The sequence below is a fragment of the Hippocampus bargibanti genome, linkage group LG17, assembly GCF_051943395.1.
Source record: "Hippocampus bargibanti isolate YZ-2025 linkage group LG17, ASM5194339v1, whole genome shotgun sequence".
Lineage (NCBI taxonomy): Eukaryota > Metazoa > Chordata > Actinopteri > Syngnathiformes > Syngnathidae > Hippocampus > Hippocampus bargibanti.
The window spans coordinates 3,420,675-3,441,525 of record NC_142750.1 but is presented as its reverse complement, the minus strand read 5'-3'; the positions used below and the strand labels follow the sequence as shown (position 1 = coordinate 3,441,525).

The 20,851-nt window shown below is 39.4% G+C and overlaps 1 protein-coding gene across 1 annotated transcript in view; it reads right to left on the bottom strand.

The window, feature by feature from the left end:
* Positions 1–14,450, bottom strand: part of elfn2b (extracellular leucine rich repeat and fibronectin type III domain containing 2b) — a 40,860-nt gene extending 26,410 nt beyond the window's left edge. Inside the window, exons 1-2 of the mRNA XM_089019402.1 lie at positions 14,312–14,450; positions 4,104–4,274 (exon numbers count right to left, since the gene is read on the bottom strand). The gene's annotated coding sequence lies outside the window, so the exon portion shown is untranslated. The remainder of the gene's footprint in view (positions 1–4,103; positions 4,275–14,311) is intronic.
* Between the last annotated feature and the right edge of the window lie 6,401 nt (positions 14,451–20,851).

The following is a 20,851-nucleotide window of genomic DNA, read 5'->3' as shown; positions in this document are numbered from 1 at the left end:
TTTTATTAGTTGCTGTTTTGACTTCAACATGGCGCCGCGAGAGTGGCTGCCTTTACAGCAGCTCCTGTATTTTGTTTTTCTACTTCTTTCTTTCCTTTTCTCTTTACTTTCATTACTGTGCTGCTGCAAAATGTAAATTTCTCCACTGCGAGACTAATAAAGCCTAATCCAATTAAATCCAGGAACTTCTTATGGGATGTCAGGCTAAATACTTTCTTTTTATTTTTTTATTTTGTGTCATGAGGTCCCTTCATAATTACCCCTCTAACTGTCTTGAACTGTTAATTATTTCGCTTCTGATGATGTGAAAAAAAACACAACGTGCTAATTAGTATGCGCAGTGTGACTTCGGTACTTCATTGCTGAAATACGACATTCATTCATTGATGTGATACACAGAATATGAATTCCAATTTGCTTATTTGTTTGTTTTATTTCCCTCAGGTTTGATTTATTTTCCTGCCAGACTAAAACTGATGTCGCGTTAAAAAAAACAGAAAGAAAATAAAAAGGTTTCCGCTTAAGGCTATTTTTGCTTGACTGCCCAATACGACCAAAGTCATCATTTTCACCAGCTTGCCTCCTGTGGAGATGGAAAGTATTCAAAAACTACTTCAAATACTATGAGTCACCGATACGATATGCCGCATGACGTTTTGTCATTTCCTCATCGACATTCAAACGACTTTTTTTTGGGATTGCTTTCCGCCTCTATCGTCTCATAATCCGTATAATTAATCCTTGTTTAGTGTTTTGTCTGACTTTGATGGCGTCCCCGTTCTCTCTCTGCTCTGAGATGTGAAAATACAGTAAAGTCTCGTTATATCGATATTCAAGTCCCGGGACTATCGATATAGCCGACCCTGTTTGCATGTAATTTTCTCCGTGCGTGCATAGAAATAGTATCGATATAACCGGGACTATCGATATATCCGATATCGATATAACGAGACTTTATTGTATTTCAATCCCCAAAGCCGTTATTCCTCCTAAAAGACGCTCGTGATTGTTTATTAAAGTTTTACTTTTTTTTTTGGTTCAGAGGTTTTAGAGAAAAAAAAAACTCTTTAGTCCACCAATGCGAGACAACGTACTGTACTTTCCGGCGTATAAGGCGCATCGGAGTATAAGGCGCACCCCCAATGAATGGTGTCTTTTCAACCGTCTTCCATATGTAAGGCGCACCAGACCATAAGTTCCACCTACAATGAAGGAAAAACATATTCCAAATATAATATATAAATACCATATTTTCCCGTGTATAAGGCGCACCGGAGTATGAGGCACACCCCCAATGAATGGTGTATTTTCAAACGTTTTCATGTATAAGGCGCACCAGACCATAAGGTGCACCTTCAATGAAGGAAAAACACTTTCCAGATGTGAAATAGAAACACCGTATTTTCCGGTGTATAAGGCGCACCCCAAATGAATGGTGTCTTTCCAAACTTTTTCATATATAAGGCGCACCAGACCATAAGGTGCACCTTCAATGAAGGAAAAACACTTTCCAAATGTGAAATAGAAATACCGTATTTTCCGGTGTGCAAGGTGCACCGGAGTATAAGGCGCACCCTCAATGAATGGTGTATTTTTAAACTTTTTCATATATAAGGCGCACCAGACCATAAGGTGCACCTTCAATGAAGGAAAAACGTTTTCAAAATGTAAAATAGGAATACCGTATTTTCAGGTGCATAAGGCGCACCCCCAATGATTGGTGTATTTTCAAACTTTTTCATTTATAAGGAGCACCAGACAATAAGGTGCACCTTCAATGAAGGAAAAACATTTTCACAATGTAAAAAATAAACACAGTATTTTCCGGTGTATAAGGCGCACCGGAGTATATAGCGCACCCCCAATGAATGGTGTATTTTCAAACCTTTTCTATATAAGGCGCACCAGACCATAAGGTGCATCTTCAATGATTGAAAAAAGTTTTCCAAGTATAATATATAAATAGATAAAAGTTTTCCAAATGCAGTTAACAGCCGACTTACGACCAGCTCGACTTATGACCAAACGCACTTACGACCACGACCTCCAGACCCTATTTTTTTAAAAAAAAATATTGTACGTCTGGCACCACATCACGCTATCAGGCCGGCAACGCGTACGACAATTTTGGCCAGCCAGCCAGCCAGCATCTCACTCTCGCACAGCAATCGACCGTGTGATGGCAACCAAAGGGGAGAGTTTGCGTGACAATTAGCCTCAGAGTCTCTAGTCAACATTTTGAATGGATTTCGACTTGCGACCATTTCGACATATGACCGTTTGGTCGGAACGGAACTCGGTCGTAAGTCGGATGTTACCTGTATAAGGCACACCGCATTATATGGTGCTACAGTAGAGGCGGGAAGTACACATGACTTTTTCTACAGGGGGAATTGAGTTGTGGCTGCTGACAGTAGTTGAGACCTGTTATATTACAGTATTTTCCGGTGTATAAGGCGTACCGGAGTATAAATTGCACCCCCGATGAATGGTGTATTTTCAAACATTTTGCATATACAGTAAAGTCTCGTTATATCGATATCGGATATATCGATAGTCCCGGTTATATCGATACTATTTCTATGCACGCACGGAGAAAATTACATGCAAACAGGGTCGGATATATCGATAGTCCCGGTTATATCGATATTTTTTCGGACTCCCTTGAATATCGATATAACGAGACTTTACTGTATAAGGCGCACCGGACTATAAGGCGCACCTTCAATGAATAAAACCAGTTTTCCAATTATAATATAGAAATATATTTTTTTTAGAAGTCCAATAACTCCAGGAAATTAGAACCCAACAAATAAAACAAAACCGTATCAAACAACCCCCCCATAATGACCAGAATTCCATCCAATCAAGTGATCTGAGCAATTCGAAAGGCAAACAGCAATTCCAATGTGTCCCGCGTTCCATTCTTCTTCACCCAAGTAGGCAGAATAAAAACGAGAGAAATGCTAATTACCACAATTATTTCTTTGACTCTATCACGGCGCGACACATATAGCGACACTTATCGCGCCGCTTCCCGCCGTGATATAATAGTAGTGGTAAAGCGCAAATGATAGCCGTGCCGCTACGCTATGCTACGCTACGTGCTATAAACCGGAAAGGGAGCTATGTGATGTGAAGGAAGACGCTAACTCATGCTTTCATTGCCGCCGGTGACAAGCTCCTCCTGCTCGCTAAAACAAAGTGACAATGTACACTTTGGAAGAAATCTGTCACTTGCCCTAAAAACGATTCATGAAATTGAAAAACACGCTATTTTATACGCTTAGACAGTATTTGGTGACGATTGAGCTTGAAATAAGATCTGATTTTATTTTGATAGTGATTGCATAAATGGAGGCCAATAAGAACCCAAAGAGAACTTATTTATTATTGCGTGACTATATATATTATATATTATTTATTTAATGGTTTTATATATTTATCACTTATTTTTATATATCTATCTTACCAGCTAGCTATCTATCTAGCTATCTCGCTACCTATCTAGCTAGCTATGTAGCTAGCTATCTATTAGCTATCTAGCTGACGAGCTAGCTATCTAGCTGACGAGCTAGTTATCTAGCTAGCTATCAATTAGCTAAATAGCTATCAAGCAGACTAGCTAGCTATTAGCGAACTAGCTATCTTTCTATCTATTTGTGTTACTTCCGGGTTAAGTGATCGCTGGCGCGTGTCGCTTTCTCACTCACAGAAACTTATCCTGTAACTGTAAAGTGATCTTGAGAGTTTTGAAAGGCGCTTAGAAATGAAATGAAATGTATTATTATTAGTAGTAGTACTAGTGGTAGTAGTAGTAGTAGTAGTAGTAGTAGTAGTAGTAGTAGCAGTATCAGTATCAGTATCATTATCGGTGTGTATTGTTCTTCTAATTGTAAAGTGTCCTTGGGTGCTTTGAAATGCGTTTGTAAATTAAATGTTTTTTTATGATTATTATTTACTTCTCAATCTCATTACAATGCAAATTGTTGTATTTTTTTTCTTGTTTTTGGTCTTGTATTAAAAATGGTTTCTCAATCTAAATTCTCGTCGATTATTATCAAGATAAAGTGAATTCAAAGGATCCAAAAAGGAAAACGTACCTGTTGCCCTTTATGTCGTCAGTCGGCTTTGTCGGCTTGGCTCTCTCACTTAGCTGCGGTGCGGCGGCGTATCCGTCACGGAGTGAGCAAACACTCCCCACTTCCCCAAAAAAATCAAAATAAAAAACCTTCCAAGACTCACTTCTGATGGCTTCAATCACAACTCAGGGCCTAGAAATGAAAATCAAAGAGGAGGTTAACCCTTTCCTGTAAAAAAAAAAAATAAGAAATTTAAAAAATACTTCATGGCAGTTGGAGCATGATTTCTATTTTTGGGGGTGGGGGGGTGTAGGTGGGCTTGTCATGTTATATCCGTGTGTGAAAAGAAGCTTTGGGCTTCTCATTCCAAAGCACATAAAAGCTGAAACCATCTGTGACCTGCCAACGTGGATTCCCAGGAGGCTTTGAGCCTCTTTGTTATTATTGTCAGGTTTTACCAGGTTACACCTGTGTTGCTATTCACAATGCGCTCTTCTCTCCCTTTCTAGCTAGCTAGTTAGCTAGCTATCCATCTAGATCGCCATCCATCTCGCTAGCCATCCCTCTCGCTAGCCAGTTATCTCGCTAGCTATCCCTCCAGCTGGCCATTCATCCAGCTAGCCATTCATCTCGCTAGCCATCCGTCTCGCTAGCCATCCACATAGAGAGCAAGGACCTATCATAGCAGACTCTGCTAGCAGACGCCTGAACAGTAGGGTTTTTATATATATATATATATATATATATATATATATATATATATATATATATATATATATATATATATATATATATAGGGCCAACACTACCAGCAAAAAAAAAAATTGCTGACGAAGCCTCTTGGATAAGAAGCGAAACGTCCGACACCTTCAAAGAAGTACAGATGACGGCTGAAGAAACCTTTTCACCGATGGACCACTCCTGTACGACTGAGAGCTTACACAGACGAATGTACTTTATGTTTAAGGATTATATAAGTATGTTTAAGGTTTATATAAGTATTTTTAAGGCTTGTAGAAGTAACCTGTATTGGTTTGTACTGAAAAATAAACATTCAATAAAATATATGCTTTATAAAGATATGTACAGTGTACCTGTACAACTGGAGAGAAGACTACATATGTTACAACAAAAATGTTCGTAACTTGAATGTTCATAAGTAGGGGAATGTTTGGATCCACTTTTAACTAAAGAGTTCCCAATATATCTGTCACAATATGAAATATAATCCTCCAGAGGACACCGTGTCTACTGGACCTACAACCCGAAATACAGTACATTGCTTAAAGCGCTATCACTCTGTTCTATGCGTTTACCATGATACGTTAGCATTAGGCTAACAGAATTTAAAGCAACATGAGCTTCAATACGCAACTTGTAAATGTCTTAAATTAATGTCAAACATAACGAGTTTAACAATTAAATTTAACTACGAGTGGCATTACACAGCTCAGGTTGTTTTCAAGATGCCACGACTGCAGTTTACTGCTTGCGCTAACGCGCGCAAAGCAGGCGAGTGAAATCTTGGCAGGTGTGCCCAACGAGCCGTGCGGGAGCACACATCTGGCTAATGCGTCACGGCAGAATCAAGTTTGAATAAAACACTGAGTCATCGTTGCGCCCAGTGAGGATTTTTACCGGCGTTTAGAACTGCAAAAAAGCGACGGGAGCGTTCGGCGTCCCGTTTGGGGGAACGATTGTGAAGCGGAGACGAGTAAAAATGAGCTTTTCTAATGAACGGCATCCATCTCAATCATCTTCCCGTCTGTCTTTCCATCCTCGTTGAACCGGGCGCATGTTAGCGTTGTTCGATCGGAGATTGTGGACAAAGACTCGAACCTAGAAAGATTGTCTTTTACTGCCGGCAGGAGACGCAGCCATTCATGACAGATGTCTGAATTCCGCAGCCCTCTGCCAAGCTATTTATTGAGAGTACAGTGAGACCTCAACTTACGAACTTAATTGGTTCCCAGACAGAGTGTGTAAGGCGAAAAGTGTGTATCTCAAAAAAAAAAATTCCTATAGGAAACCATTAAAATGGGAATAATCCGTTCCCGGGTTTCCATAAAATATACTTTTCAACTAAATACGCCTTAAAACTACACACGACATACCTTATTCTATGTATAATAAATGTGCTATTGTATTGTAATGAAAGAAATACACTGCATTGTATCATAAAGTCACTTTATTTACATCATTTATGGCTTGATGGAATGGCATTGGAGGTCGAAGGTCAAAGGGAATTGCTGTTTGTAAAGAGAGGCGCATTACATGATGAATGTAATTAAAGAAATAAACTGTGCTGTAAAATAAAGTTTTATTGACCTTTTTGATGGTTGTTGATGGCTTATGGAAGGAGAGTCACCTTCCATAAGGACTGTTGGTAACTTAACCTCTGGTGCTGTTCGGTCGCGTGCTTCCGCCGAAAATCACTCCGCCAGCCGTGGTGGGTGTGTATTATGAAAATAGTGCTTATTATAAGGTTTAATTTTCATAAATTTGACGTTTGTAAGACAAAAAGTTTGTAAGTTGAGGTGTTTGTAAGTTGAGGTCTCAATGTATATGCAAATTAAAGTGATACATTAGTAAAACATAGTTTTCTTGATTAGAATACCACACCTCTTGAGTTCTAAGCATGAACAGATGTAAGCAATAAAACATTGTCTTTTCCGTGAACTGATACATTTGTAACCTGGCGAATGAGCTCTTCCTGTGAAGGAGTTTCAAGTCGTAAATTGCTCCTGTGATAAAGGAGTCCTAAGTCCTAAGTTCTGTCCATCAGAAGGGGAAAGGGAACAGAAAACTGCTTTTTTTTCCAAATGGAGCGGCCATTATCCAAAGTGGAGACACGGCGAGGCGGTGACATTGGTTGACTTCCCAGTCGCTCTCATTTGACAATCATGAACCTTTCGAAGCAGATCGAGCGAATGTTTTGATGAGAATTTTAACTGCCAAACTGTTAAATAAAATTGAATGAGAGTAAAATGGGGAACAGAAGAGAGAGGACAATTGGATGTTGTTTGAAAAGCATTCCCTTCAGGTTTTTTCTGCGTGCTAGGTAACAATAACTGATTACAAAATGCTATTTTGGGAATTGAACGGCGCACCAAATACGAAGACAAATATTTCACCAGCATTTTTATTGAACTTAGCTAACCATATGTCATTTTTTATTTATAATAATAATCATCATCATCATTATCATCATCATTATCATCATCATTATCATTATTATTATCATTATCATTATCCATTTCATTTCTAAGCGCCTTTCAAAACTCTCAAGGTCACTTTACAGTCGCAGGATCAGTTTTTTCCTGTGGTTGAGCAGCGGCAGCCACATGCGCTAGCGTTCACTCAACCTGGAAGTAACTCAAATACGTAGCAAGCTAGCGAATAGATAGCTAATAGCTAGCGAATACATAGCTATTAGCTAGTGAATAGATAGCTAATACCTAGCGAATAGATAGCTGATAGCTAGCTAATACCTAACGAATAGAGAGCTAATAGCTAGCCAATACAAAGTAAATAGATAGCTAATACCTAGCGAATACATAGCTATTAGCTAGTGAATAGATAGCTAATACCTAGCGAATAGATAGCTGATAGCTAGCTAATACCTAACGAATAGAGAGCTAATAGCTAGCCAATACCGAGTAAATAGATAGCTAATACCTAGTGAATACATAGCTATTAGCTAGTGAATAGATAGCTAATACCTAGCGAATAGATAGCTGATAGCTAGCTAATACCTAACGAATAGCGAGCTAATAGCTAGCCAATACCGAGTAAATAGATAGCTAATACCTAGCGAATACATAGCTATTAGCTAGTGAATAGATAGCTAATACCTAGCGAATAGATAGCTGATAGCTAGCTAATACCTAACGAATAGAGAGCTAATAGCTAGCCAATACCAAGTAAATAGATAGCTAATACCTAACAAATAGCGAGCTAATAGCTCGCCAATACCGAGTAAATAGATAGCTAATACCTAGCGAATAGATAGCTAGTAGCTAGCAAATATTTAACTAATTCACAGCCAGATGTCCAAAAATGTGTCCAGATAGTGAATAGATAGCCAGCTAGACAGTTAGCTAACTAGCCAGATAGCCATATAGCTAATAGATAATCAGCTACATAGGTAGCCAGCCAGATAGCTAATAAATAGCATATAGGTAGCTAATAGACAAATGCAGTCGTCAACAACTGGGGCCTCACAGATCGGATATTAGCATCCAAGATGGACGAAGACGATACGATAAAGACCAAATATGGTCATTTGGATCAAAGATGCTTCAACAACGTTTTCATTCGACGTGCACATCCCCACCCGGTTTGTTTGTGTCCATTTTTCTTTATGTCTCATTTTGTTTCAACACCACGGACGCTTGGCAATTTCATGCCTTTTCTTTTTATATTCGCTTTAACAACCACCTGCAGGCAGGTGAACTCGAGCGACGAAGAAAGACTTGTGAAAAGATGAGGACCCCGACATGAGGAACTGCGAAGAAAATCAAATTCACCCAATGGTCCGTTCTGCTGTTGTGCATTCATGTGCGAGTCCCTTCTGAAATTAGTTTGCTGAATCACCAGTCTGACCTCTACAAGGGGAGCTTACAGCGGGCATCGTATTAGCAGCTCAACATGTACACAGTACGGCTACTAGCTCGCACCACGGTGGTGCAATGCATGCGGAGAAACGCCTGCAGGAGAATGAGGACTCAAGCACAGCCCAGCAGCATTTACAATCAACAGGCACATGACCGAGATACACTATTCTGCAATCATACCACCGGCTTGAATTAGCCGTTTTGCCACAAGAGAGGTCATGATCAAGGGCTCATTTAAAAATACATCAAAAATTATGTATGGATGTAGATGTACACATATTCACACATACATACATTGCTGGATGCACAGCGCTCACTCATTCACTCATTCACTTCTCACTTGCTCACACTCGGGGGGGGGGTACGGGCTGCTGGCACGAAGGATGGATCATGGCAGATGGTCTTGACTGAACACGCGTGCAGTTCTCACACATATACTGTCAACAGTCACAAACTCCGAGCCAGCGTTTCATGCCTTCAAATGGATTAACCGGGAGTTGGATACTGTCGTGACTTGAGCAGTTTCTTTACATTTAAAAAAAAAAAAAGTCCAAAAATGAAGAAATCATTGACTGCCTTTCCCGAATTTATACGGAAATTGAAAATATGACGTAGAGCGTCATTCCCAAATTTGTTCGGTTTTTTTTTTTCATGCTAGGGTGTTGATAAAGCGCTGGCCGGACCTCTGGCAATGTTTTCTATTTTTCACAAGGGGGCAGCATTTGCCTTTTTTTCCACGTTAGCACTTTGTTCCAGCGTCAGCTGTTGTTAAAGTGCTATAGAAACCAATATTGCATTGCATTACTCCAGCGCCGCTTAATTCAAGGTGCCACGGGAGAAAATGTTAACGACATTCACTTCTCGCTCGATGATATTTCAGTCCAACCCCAAGGGGACGGCGCGGGGGTGGGGGGTGCCACACGCGCCAGCGTTCACTCAACCCCGAAGTAACTTAAATAGATAGCAAGCTAGCTAGCTAGTAAATAGATAGCTAATAGCCAGCGAATAGATAGCTATTAGCTAGCGAATAGATAACTAATAGCCAGTGAATAGATAGATAATAGCTTGCGAATAGATAGCTATTAGCAAATCAGAATCAGAATCATCTTTATTGCCAAGTATGTAGAACACACAAGGAATTTGTTTCCGGTAGAACACGCTGCACTAGTATCGTTGTCAAAAAAAAAATGCTAAGTGGCACTAGATAGCTAATAGCTAGGGAATAGATAGCTATTAGCTAGCGAATAGATAACTAATAACCAGTGAATAGATAGCTAATAGCTAGCGAATAGATAGCTATTAGCAAATCGATAGCTAGTAGCTAGCGAATAGATAGCTATTAGCTAACAAATAGATAGCTAATAGCCAGTGAATAGATAGCTAATAGCTAGCAAATAGATGGCTATTAGCGAATAGATAGCTAATAGCTAGCAAATAGATAGCTATTATCGAATAGATAGCTATTAGCTATCCACTCGCCAGCGAATAGATAGCTACTAGTACTTGAGACGTGAAACAAAATGGCAGATCAAACAATGAACACCCCTAAAGATCATGTAAACAAAACAAACACCAGAAGAATAATCATAATAATATATCCTCTAAACCACAGGTGTCAAAGTCAAGGCCCGCAGGCCAAATCCGGCCCACCACATCATTTTCTTCGGCCCGCGAAAGCAAATCAAACTTGTTAAATTCCATGATGATTGGTAAAATTTGAGTCAAAATTTCATATTTTTGGATGTCAACCACAATAAAAGTCATTATTCTTGACTTCAGATTTGAAAACGAGTTCTTCATTAATTTGCTGTGTGCTCTATATGTAATATTTGAAGGGATTTAAACATTCTAATGGGTTCCCCAAATTCATAACGGCCCTCGAGAGGAAACCATAACTACAATGTGGCCCACGGCAAAAAAATGACTTTGACACCCCTGCTCTACACCTTTTGCATTTCCTCCGCCATCTTTGTTTCAACCCGCATTAGCGCTATTGGACAGCATCGCTGGACTAACACGGAGGAGTGTCCCAATGGTTATCTACCCCCCCTCCCATGCCCCCCTTTTGGATCTTTGCATAATCACTCCTGTTGGATCCAGAAATCAATACGGAGGTTGCGCCTTGGAATGCGGAGCTGGCGGAGGTACGCCGAGCGACCCTGTTGAATACGAGATCAGAAACAATAGCGAAGACGGTGCGCCAGAAGATGACATCATGCGCATGGAGCGTGTAAACGTCCATCTATTTTCTGATATTGGAGCGTATGCACGCTCGGCGGGTGGCCCCGTGGCCAATCACAGGGTACATGTTTTTATTGTTGTTTTGCATTGCACTAAAAATATCATACTGCGTGTTTTGGGTATTTTAGATGCTATAAAACGTTTTTCTGATGTCAGTTAGGAAACAAAAAGTGATGTCGGTTATCCTTTAAAATTCTTCTTTATACATTTAAAGCTATCCATAACCTCGCCTCCCATACCTATCTGACCTTCTTCAAATTTCTATTCCCTTTCGTTCCCTCAGATCCTCTTCCCCCCTCCACCTCTGTGTGCACCCCCCTGCCCGTCTCAGCACGATGGGGGACAGAGCTTTCAGCTGCTCTGCCCCCAAACTCTGGAAGTCACTTCCACCCAACATTCGTAACATAGATTTTCTTCCCACCTTCAAATTCCATCTCAAAAGCCACCGATTTACAATATATGACAAATAAAATCATCAATTCCAGCAGGCTTTTTTTTTTTTTTAACCTGACAAATCACACATTCGTTAATCGAACTAACGAGCCGTCAAATTCGCACGATAATTCAATTGACCCGAGGCGTCCACGTGAATTAATTCGGTCGCCAAAGCCCAACGTGTGTTGGCCTCGACGAATATCGAGGTCAAAATGTTTAAACGGCACTAATGGCTGCGCCCATTAACCTTTTTTTTTTTTCACTAATCAAACCAAGACTTTCACTGATGTTTGCCAAAATTTTCACGGCTATAAATATTATAATATAAATTATTAACATCATATATATATATATATATATATATATATATATATATATATATATATATATATATATATATATATATATATATATATATAGTAAAGTCTCGTTATATCGATATCGGATATATCGATAGTCCCGGTTATATCGATATTTTTTCGGACTCCCTTGAATATCGATATAACGAGACTTTACTGTAAAGAAATAGATGGTATTTAATTATTAAATAAATGAAAACTTCAATAAAGATGTAAAAAATGGTTTCAGGGATAAATAAATAGTACTTAAAATAAATAAATAAATAAATACATGTTTTATAAATACATTAATACATAGTATTTAAATTAATAATAAATAAATAAACACAAATAAACAAGCAAACATACATAACTAACTAATAAATAAATAAATAAATAAATAAATAAATAAATAAAGTTTTGTGAATAAAAATAGATATTATTTAAACAAAGAAAGATATAAATGAATACCCAGATAAAATGATATGGGTCTGGAGTTATATGAGCTTGAAATGAGGGTGGCCGTCCAAAATACAATGCAATACAGTACATACATATTAATTTATATCATGCTTTAACAACAGCTGAAGCTGGAACAAAGCACTAACATGGAAAAAAGGGAAACGTTGCCCCCTTAAGGAAGGGAAAAACCACTACCAGAGGCCATGGCCAGTGCTTTATCGGCACCCAAAAAAAAAAACAAAGCGAAAAAAATTCTGAAATGGCATTCTATGTCATATTTTCAATTCATGCATACATTTGTGAATGGCAGTGAATGAGTTCTGAATAAAAAGTCCTTCCGCCTTGGTTGGGACTGGAGCGAACTGAACTATAAATACATGCCATTGTCCACCTCCCACCCTTCACCCCCCCCCGTCCCCGAATGTCTTATGTGATCAGAATGTGTTTATACGCTAATACACATGTGCATAATCAAGCATGCAATCTCCCCAGCATGAGGGAAAAGGAAAAAAATAAGGGGGGGGGGGGGTGTTGGAAGCGGCACAGCCCCCTTCATTGTGCTGGCTCAGCACTGGGCGCTCTCCATGGTGCTGAAGTTACTCCATCAGTGCATGGACAACATATGTATATCTCACCAGTTTCTCCTTCTTTTTGGTGAAAACAATCCAAGCAGAGTCTCGTTTAAACTATTCCCGAATCTCAGAGAATCTTTCCTTGCCTGTTCGTCCCAAAAACGTGTGGGCGCCGCTCGGTATCGGCGTGCTCCGGACACGGTTGCAGTCGGGAATCTCTCCCTCACTCACTGACTGACTGACATGCACAAAATCTCATAGAGGCGTTGGAGTGCTCAAAGCAGCTGACACCCAAGCCCTTCATTGCAGGTGAAGGGTGTGTGTGTGTATGGGGGGGGGGGGTGTCCGTGTGTGTGTGTGTTTGTATGACTAGTCTTGTGAGGACCACTAAGATTTTACACCATATGTAGTGAGGACATTTTTGACAAGTGAGGACCTTTTGGCAGTTTTTCATTCTAGAGGCTTCTAGAGGGTCTATATATGCATCTGTTAAAGTTTCAGAGAGGTCCTCACAAATTCACCCAAAATGATTTTTTAGTGTAGATTTTCATTTCACTTGGATACACACACCTTTTACTCACTGTGTGTGTGTGTGTGTGTGTGTGTGTGTGTGTGTGTGTGTGTGTGTGTGTGTGTGTGTGTGTGTGTGTGTGTGTGTGTGTGTGTGTGTGTGTGTGTGTGTGTGTGTGTGTGTGTGTGGTTAATGAGATGAAAAAGTTCATACCACAAAAAGTAAAACGATATTTAACCAAATTCACTACAAGGGTGAGGACTTTGAATGTAGCCATTCAGAAACCTCACTCCTGCTGTTATTTCAGTTTCAAGTCCACTTTTTATTTCTATGTTTTTAAAGAAGTTGAAGTGGGAAATTGGGTGACATTTAGTGTTCAAATGGAACACTAGTTCTTCTCTAATCTTATCGGCAACGGTGGTCCTCATTCCTTATCTGGAGTTATCCGGACCTCACAAAACTATTGAAACAGGAATGTGTGTGTGTTTTTAGTGTGTGTTTTTGTGTGTTTCACTCAATGGCAGTTTTATCCCCTTGCGTGATTTCCTCCCACGACTCTAAATCCCTCTTGCACATCTGTCCATGGCGCAGCCTGTCCAATCTTTCTTTCGCTGCACCACCTCCCTTCATAAGACCCCCCCCCCCCAAATCCTCACCCCCCTATCCTACGCCCCATAGTCCCATCCCACCCCCTGCCTGTTCATTTCTCTGCCTACTTTAAATCAATGTTCTTTTTTTTTTACCATGCCGGAATCGCCTTGCGGTGCAGCAGTCGCGAACATTTCACGCGGAGAAACGCACGCTGTTGTAAATCAGGGTGAAAAACAAGCGAATACTGCAGGAAGACAGCTCAAGTCAGCAGAGAGAGAGAGAGAGAGAGAGAGAGAGAGAGAGAGAGAGAGAGAGAGAGAGAGAGAGAGAGAGAGAGAGAGAGAGAGAGAGAGAGAGAGAGAGAGAGAGAGAAATACCCTGTGCAAGTCTCAAGTGCCTGATTCCCTCTCGCACTAAATCGTTTCAAAAAGGGGACAAGATAGAATTGATGTGTGGACAGTACCTGGACATGCGTCCTCTTCAAACTGGGCGTCCATTTGGCGGAAGCTGGAAAAGACAAAAAAAGAAAAAAAAAAAGAGGGGAGATTATTCTCTTTTTCTCATCTCGCTGCCTTAACGTCGCAGGCTCAGCAGTCGCGGCAACGCGGCGGTATCGCCGATGACTGTGTGAGAGTGAGTGAGAGAGCGAGAGAGAGTGAGAGAGAGAGAGAGAGAGGGCGAGAGCTGCATTACAATGGAAGACGGTCTCATTTCTTCGTCTCTCACCCTCCCACCCCAAAAAAAAAAGAAAAAAATGATCTTGGGCAGATATGAACAGATGTGGCCATGATGTACGATAAGCGCCAAAAACAAGCGACGATGCTCAGTGACTAATACAGTTGAAATGGTGTGAAGTACAGTGAGACCTCAACTTATGAACTTAATTGGTTCCCAGACAGAGTGTGTAAGGCGAAAAGTGTGTATCTAAAAAAAAAATTCCCATAGGAAACCATTAAAATGGGAATAATCCGTTCCCGGGTTTCCATAAAATACACTTTTCAACTAAATAAGCCTTAAAACTACACACAACATACCTTATTCTATGTATAATAAATGTGCTACTGTATTGTAATGAAAGAAATACACTGCATTGTATCATAAAGTCACTTTATTTACATTTGTGATGGTCATTTATGGCTTGATGGAATGGCGTTGGAGGTCGAATGTCAAAGGGAATTGCTGTTTGGAAAGAGAGGCGCATTAAATGACGACTGTAATTAAAGAAATAAACTGTGCTGTAAAATAAAGTTTTATTGACCTTTTTGATGGTCGTTGATGGCTTATGGAAGGAGAGTCACCTTCCATAAGGACTGTTGGTAATTTAACCTCTGGTGCTGTTCGGTCGTGTGCTTCCGCCGAAGATCACTCCGCCAGCCGTGGTGGGTGTGTATTATGAAAATAGTGCTTATTATAAGGTTTAATTTTCAGAAATTTGACATTTGTAAGACAAAAAGTTTGTAAGTTGAGGTGTTTGTAAGTTGAGGTCTCACTGTACTTGTGGCTGTTGCTAGCGGTAAAAATTAGCACTAGATAAGTAAGTACAGTGAGACCTTGGATTATAAACTTAATTGGTTCATCAGGCGAAAAGTGTGTATCCCAAAAATTAATTTCCCATAGGAAACCATTAAAATGAGAATAATCCGTTCCCAGGTACCCATAAAACATAATTTTCTACTTTCTAATTTTCTAAGCCTTAAAACTGTACACGATTTTTAAAAATTAGGATATTGTGTTTTAAATATTATGTTGTGATATCATCCATCCATCCATTTTCCAGGCCGCTTAATCCTGATTAGGGTACCTTGCGAAGCGTACTTCATCAACATGAATAAATCTCAGTCCAACGCAGTCGCTGTCCCTTGAGGTGTACCGCAAGGCTCAATGCTGAGACATATGATTTTTGTAAAACTCCCCTTTAAGTGAAAATGGCGAATTTCCAACAGCCCACCTGATAATTTGTCACATAGAATTAACTCATTCACTGCCAGTCACGAGCAAAAATGTGTCCACTCCAGTGCCAGGGTTTTTGTCAATGTCACTCGAATTCCAGGACCCACAGAATATTGACTTTTAGGACACATAAACATTCAATACAGCGGGAAAAAAATGTAGACTTTCTTCTTTCATTAGAAAAAAATAGTTAATTCTACATTATATTGATCTGGAGTTATTTGAGCTTGAAATGGGGGCGACTGTACAAAATACAATACAATACATACATATTGATTTATATAGCGCTTAAGCTAAAGCTGTAACAAAGTGCTAATATGGAAAAAAAGGGAAATGCTGCCCCCTTGCGGAATGGAAAAAACATTGCCAGAGGTCTAGCCAGCGCTTTATCAGCACCCAAGCAAGAAAAAACAAAACCCGAATAAATTTAAGAATGGCGCGATTTATCATATTTTCAAAATACATTTATGCATGGCAGTGAATGAGTTAAAGTGCCACAGCGCAGCGGGACTGAAAAAAGAATTCAAAATTTCATATCAAATAATAAGAACATCAATCCGCTCGTTCCCACACTAAAAAGTGCGCTCATCGTCAATTAACACTCCCTCGTCCTCATTTCTCACTCACAGTAAGCGTGCACACGTGCACGCGTACCGGCACACGTGCGCGGCTCATTAACTCGCCCTCGCTTGCATCTCCAAATTTTTTTTTTCTCTCTTCTCACAGCGGAGATTGACACGGCAACCAAACTCTCATTAATATTTGCTCATTATTAAACATTGTGAGGGTGAAACAATAGCACATCACGTCTCGTCTTTGGCACGTCGCGCGACAAAACAGTTATCTGTCGCCGAACTTCCGCCAGAACGTTCGGTCATGTGTGACGAGGTGCGAATTGATGTCGCGCACGACGTGGAATTTAGCTGTCTAGCTAGCTATCTAGTTGCTATCTATTTTCTGTATAGCTATCGAGCTAATTTGTAACAGATAATGAAACTGAATGAACTTAACACAACTAGTTATCTATCTAGCTAGCTAGCTTTCTATCTATTTGAGTTACTTCCGGGTTGAGTGAATGCTGGCACTTGTGGCTGCCGCTGCTCACACACAGAAAAACTTATCCTGTGACTGTAAAGTCACATTGAGAGTTTTGAAAGGGGCTTGTAAATGAAATGTATTATTATTATTATTATTGTAAATGCTGCTGAAACGTTATTTGTTTATAACTGCTATCCCATAGTTGACCAGCAGATGGCTGTGCTTTATTTTTCGTAACATCTTACAAACTTTTCATCTTACAAACGTCAAATTTCTGAAGATTAAACCTTATAATAAGCACTATTTTCATAATACACACCCACCACGGCTGGCGGAGTGATCTTCGGCGGAAGCACACGACCGAACAGCACCAGAGGTTAAATTACCAACTGTCCTTATGGAAGGTGACTCTCCTCCCATAAGCCTTCAACGACCATCAAAAAGGTAAATAAAACTTTATTTTACAGCAGTTTATTTATTTAATTACAGTCCTCATCTAATGCGACTCTCTTTCCAAACAGCAATTCCCTTTGACCTTCAACGCCATTCCATCAAGCCATCAATGACCACCACAAATGTAAATAAAGTGACTTTATGATACAATGCAGTGTATTTCTTTCATTACAATACAATAGCATAAGGTATACATAGAATAAGGTATGTTGTGTGTAGTTTTAAGGCTTATTTAGTTGAAAAGTATATTTTATGGAAACCCGGGAACGGATTATTCCCATTTTAATGGTTTCCTATGGGATTTTTTTTTTTTTTAGATACACACTTTTCGCCTTACACACTCTCTCTGGGAACCAATTAAGTTTGTAAGTTGAGGTCTCATTGTATTCACCTGTTGAGAATTGTATCAACTCTTTATATGAGAGAACTTACCGGTATTAAAGCATTGTCCCAATCCTCAAAGGCCTCCATTTTGTTGAAAGTACATCCACTGAAGTCCGTCCACCAGTCATTGTTATTGCACATTGTAGTTCCATTCCGGCTTTGCAAATCATCAGCTATCCCTTATATTGTATATAAAATACTGCAGACTATATACTGCTGTCAGAGACAAGCTGATAACAATGAACTCAGTACAGGTTTATTGTCAGGGCACGTGAAGGAGGCAGAAGCTGTCAGGGGAAACAAATCTAAGGGTGACCGCAGGGCTGGACGCGACCGTGTGGCAGCGGTGAAGGTTGCGGACAAACTGGCAATGAGCAAAGCGTCAGACTGGCCTTGAAGGTGCCGAGGAGAGTGTGGGTGACGAGGTGAAGACTGGCAGGTGTGCGGCTGAGACAGGTGCAGTGATTGGCGAGATGGATGGCCCACACTGAATGATGAAGGAAGGGAAGGGTGAACCAAGAGGAAGACAGGGGGGAGGGACTACACAGTCGAATACAGAGGAAAGAGAATAATTCACATTTTTACTTGACTTCCCCTTTAAGAGCGTGCATGAATTTTAGAGATATAAATATACAGTATATATATAGAATATATACACAGTATACGTATATACACACAGTATATGTATATACAAACAGTATGCGTATATACATAGTGTACATATATATATATATATATATATATATATATATATATATATATATATATATATATATATATATATATATGAGTTTGAAAAAAATAATTCATGCATCCTCTTAAAGGGGAAATCAAGCAATATATACACACACACACATATATATATATATATATATATATATATATATATATATATATATATATACATACACACACATACACACACACACACACACACACACACACACATATATATATATATATATATATATATATATATATATATATATATATATATATATATATATATATATATATATATATATATATATATATATATATATATATATATATATATGTGTGTGTGTGTGTGTGTGTGTGTGTGTGTGTGTGTGTGTGTGTGTGTGTGTGTGTGTGTGTGTGTGTGTGTGTGTGTGTGCGTGTGCTCTCATTTATATGTGTTATGGGGACAAAAACCTGTTTACACAGTCACGTCCTGCGGACCGTTTAACATATGGGGACAAAAAACCTGGTCCCCATAAAAAAATCAAATAAAAAACGTTTCAGGTCCCCAGAAGTATCATCCGAAAAGTGGTCCCCAGAAAGCATAAAAACGCGTAAGCGTGCGTGTGTGTGTGTGTGCGTGTGTGTGTTGTGAAGAGAGTGTTGATTTCTCGTTTTCTCTTGAAGACATTTGAACTGTCATATAAAACATTATGCACGCATTTCTTTTTGCCTGGTTGCCCCTTTCTGATGCACAATTTTCCCAAGTCGGCTGCAGGCACGTACACTTGTGGCAACAGGACTGTTTACCGCACGATGCATTCCAGCAGAGCCGTCTCACGACTCTCAACCAGTGTTGCCATGGTTACACAGTGTAGTAGTGTAAAGAGAAGCCAACTCGTACTAACACTGCCCTCTTGTCTCCTGACCGACTCGGACTTGGTGTCACTTGCCTGGCACCATTATTTAGAGAGTTTGAAAATACGTTTGACAATGTTTGCCACTCAGCTACTCACTTGCTGCAGTCTAGTATGAATTAAAATACTGAAGTCGACTTCAGTTTATGAATAGAGAGTGGAATTTGAATAAATTCAATTTGATCTCACGTCGGTCGATTCAGAAGTTGAATGAAAACATGTTGCCTTTACAAAAGCTACTTCTTATTTGATACTGGGACATATATGTCGCCCAGCGCATATATGTACGTATTTACTCGTACAGATGTTGGGGACAACATCTATTTTAAGGGGGAATATGTGACAGATTAAAAAAGTACCTTATTTTGTATTTTGGTTACAGGTAAAGCGAATCGCATAGTTACATTGGTTTCGAAAGAATATGCATCTAAAATGTTTATTTAAATAAGGAACGCCTGCTTCGGTTACTGTTTCGTGTCGGACCGATTTACATTGTTGGACAGGAAGTTGTTGTGCGCATACGTTTGTATTACCTCTGGGCATTCAAAGTCAATACGTACACTACTTGTGTTGTTTTTTTTCTGAATCCCACAACACCGTATATCCCCTAAAAGTACCCTTTAAACTTGTATTTTAATATTTAATAAGGGTTAAATAAATGTATTTATTTCCTTCACTCACCACACACCATTCTGTGCCCATTTTCTCAATCACGAGATGGAATGAATGAAAAACGATACGCTGTCAGAAATGATGATGTTATATTTGACAATCGATAGCGCGGTGAGCGCAACTATTATATTGAGTGACGGCTTACAGATGCGTAAAACTAGCAGTTATGGTCTGGGTTTTAGGACTACTAAAAGGGAACATGTGAATCACACCAGACTATTCATAAATCAGAGCGGTTGACGTTGTTCGGCTCTTTTCTGACATCTAGCGGTGAGAACCGCAAATTACGTCAGTGTCACTTGAAAATTACGTCGTTGTGACTGTTGCGGTCGCAAAGATAGAAAGCAGTCACAAAGATAGAAAACACCAAGGAGTAAAACCAAGATCAAGTAATCATATAAATATTAAATGAGTAAATAAAATATAATGAATCACAATAATAATATATAATAAATCATTTCTCTTGTGAATGGGGAAAAACATTGCCAGAGGTCTGACCAGCGCTTGATCGGCCCGCCAGCAAGAAAAACTAAAACCTGAAAAAATTGGGGAATGGCGCTCAACATCATATTTTCAATTCCTGAATAAATTTGGGAATGGCAGTGAATGAGTTATTAATGTAGAAAATAATTATTTTGGAAGTGGCAGAAACAACTTCAATCTATGGAAATACGTAGGGAAATGCCTTGCATTTTCTCCATGTGACAGCGTACGCCGTTTTGGTTTTGTCAGTCCTTTACATTTGTCTTGCAAAGTAAGAATGTACTTCCCAAAGGAAATGTCACCTAAGGTACAAATGGTTTACATTGCGAAGCGCTTGCTTGTTTTATTTAGCTCGTGCACAAACTCTAAACAAATCATGCAAAAGACTGGAAAAATAAGCTTGA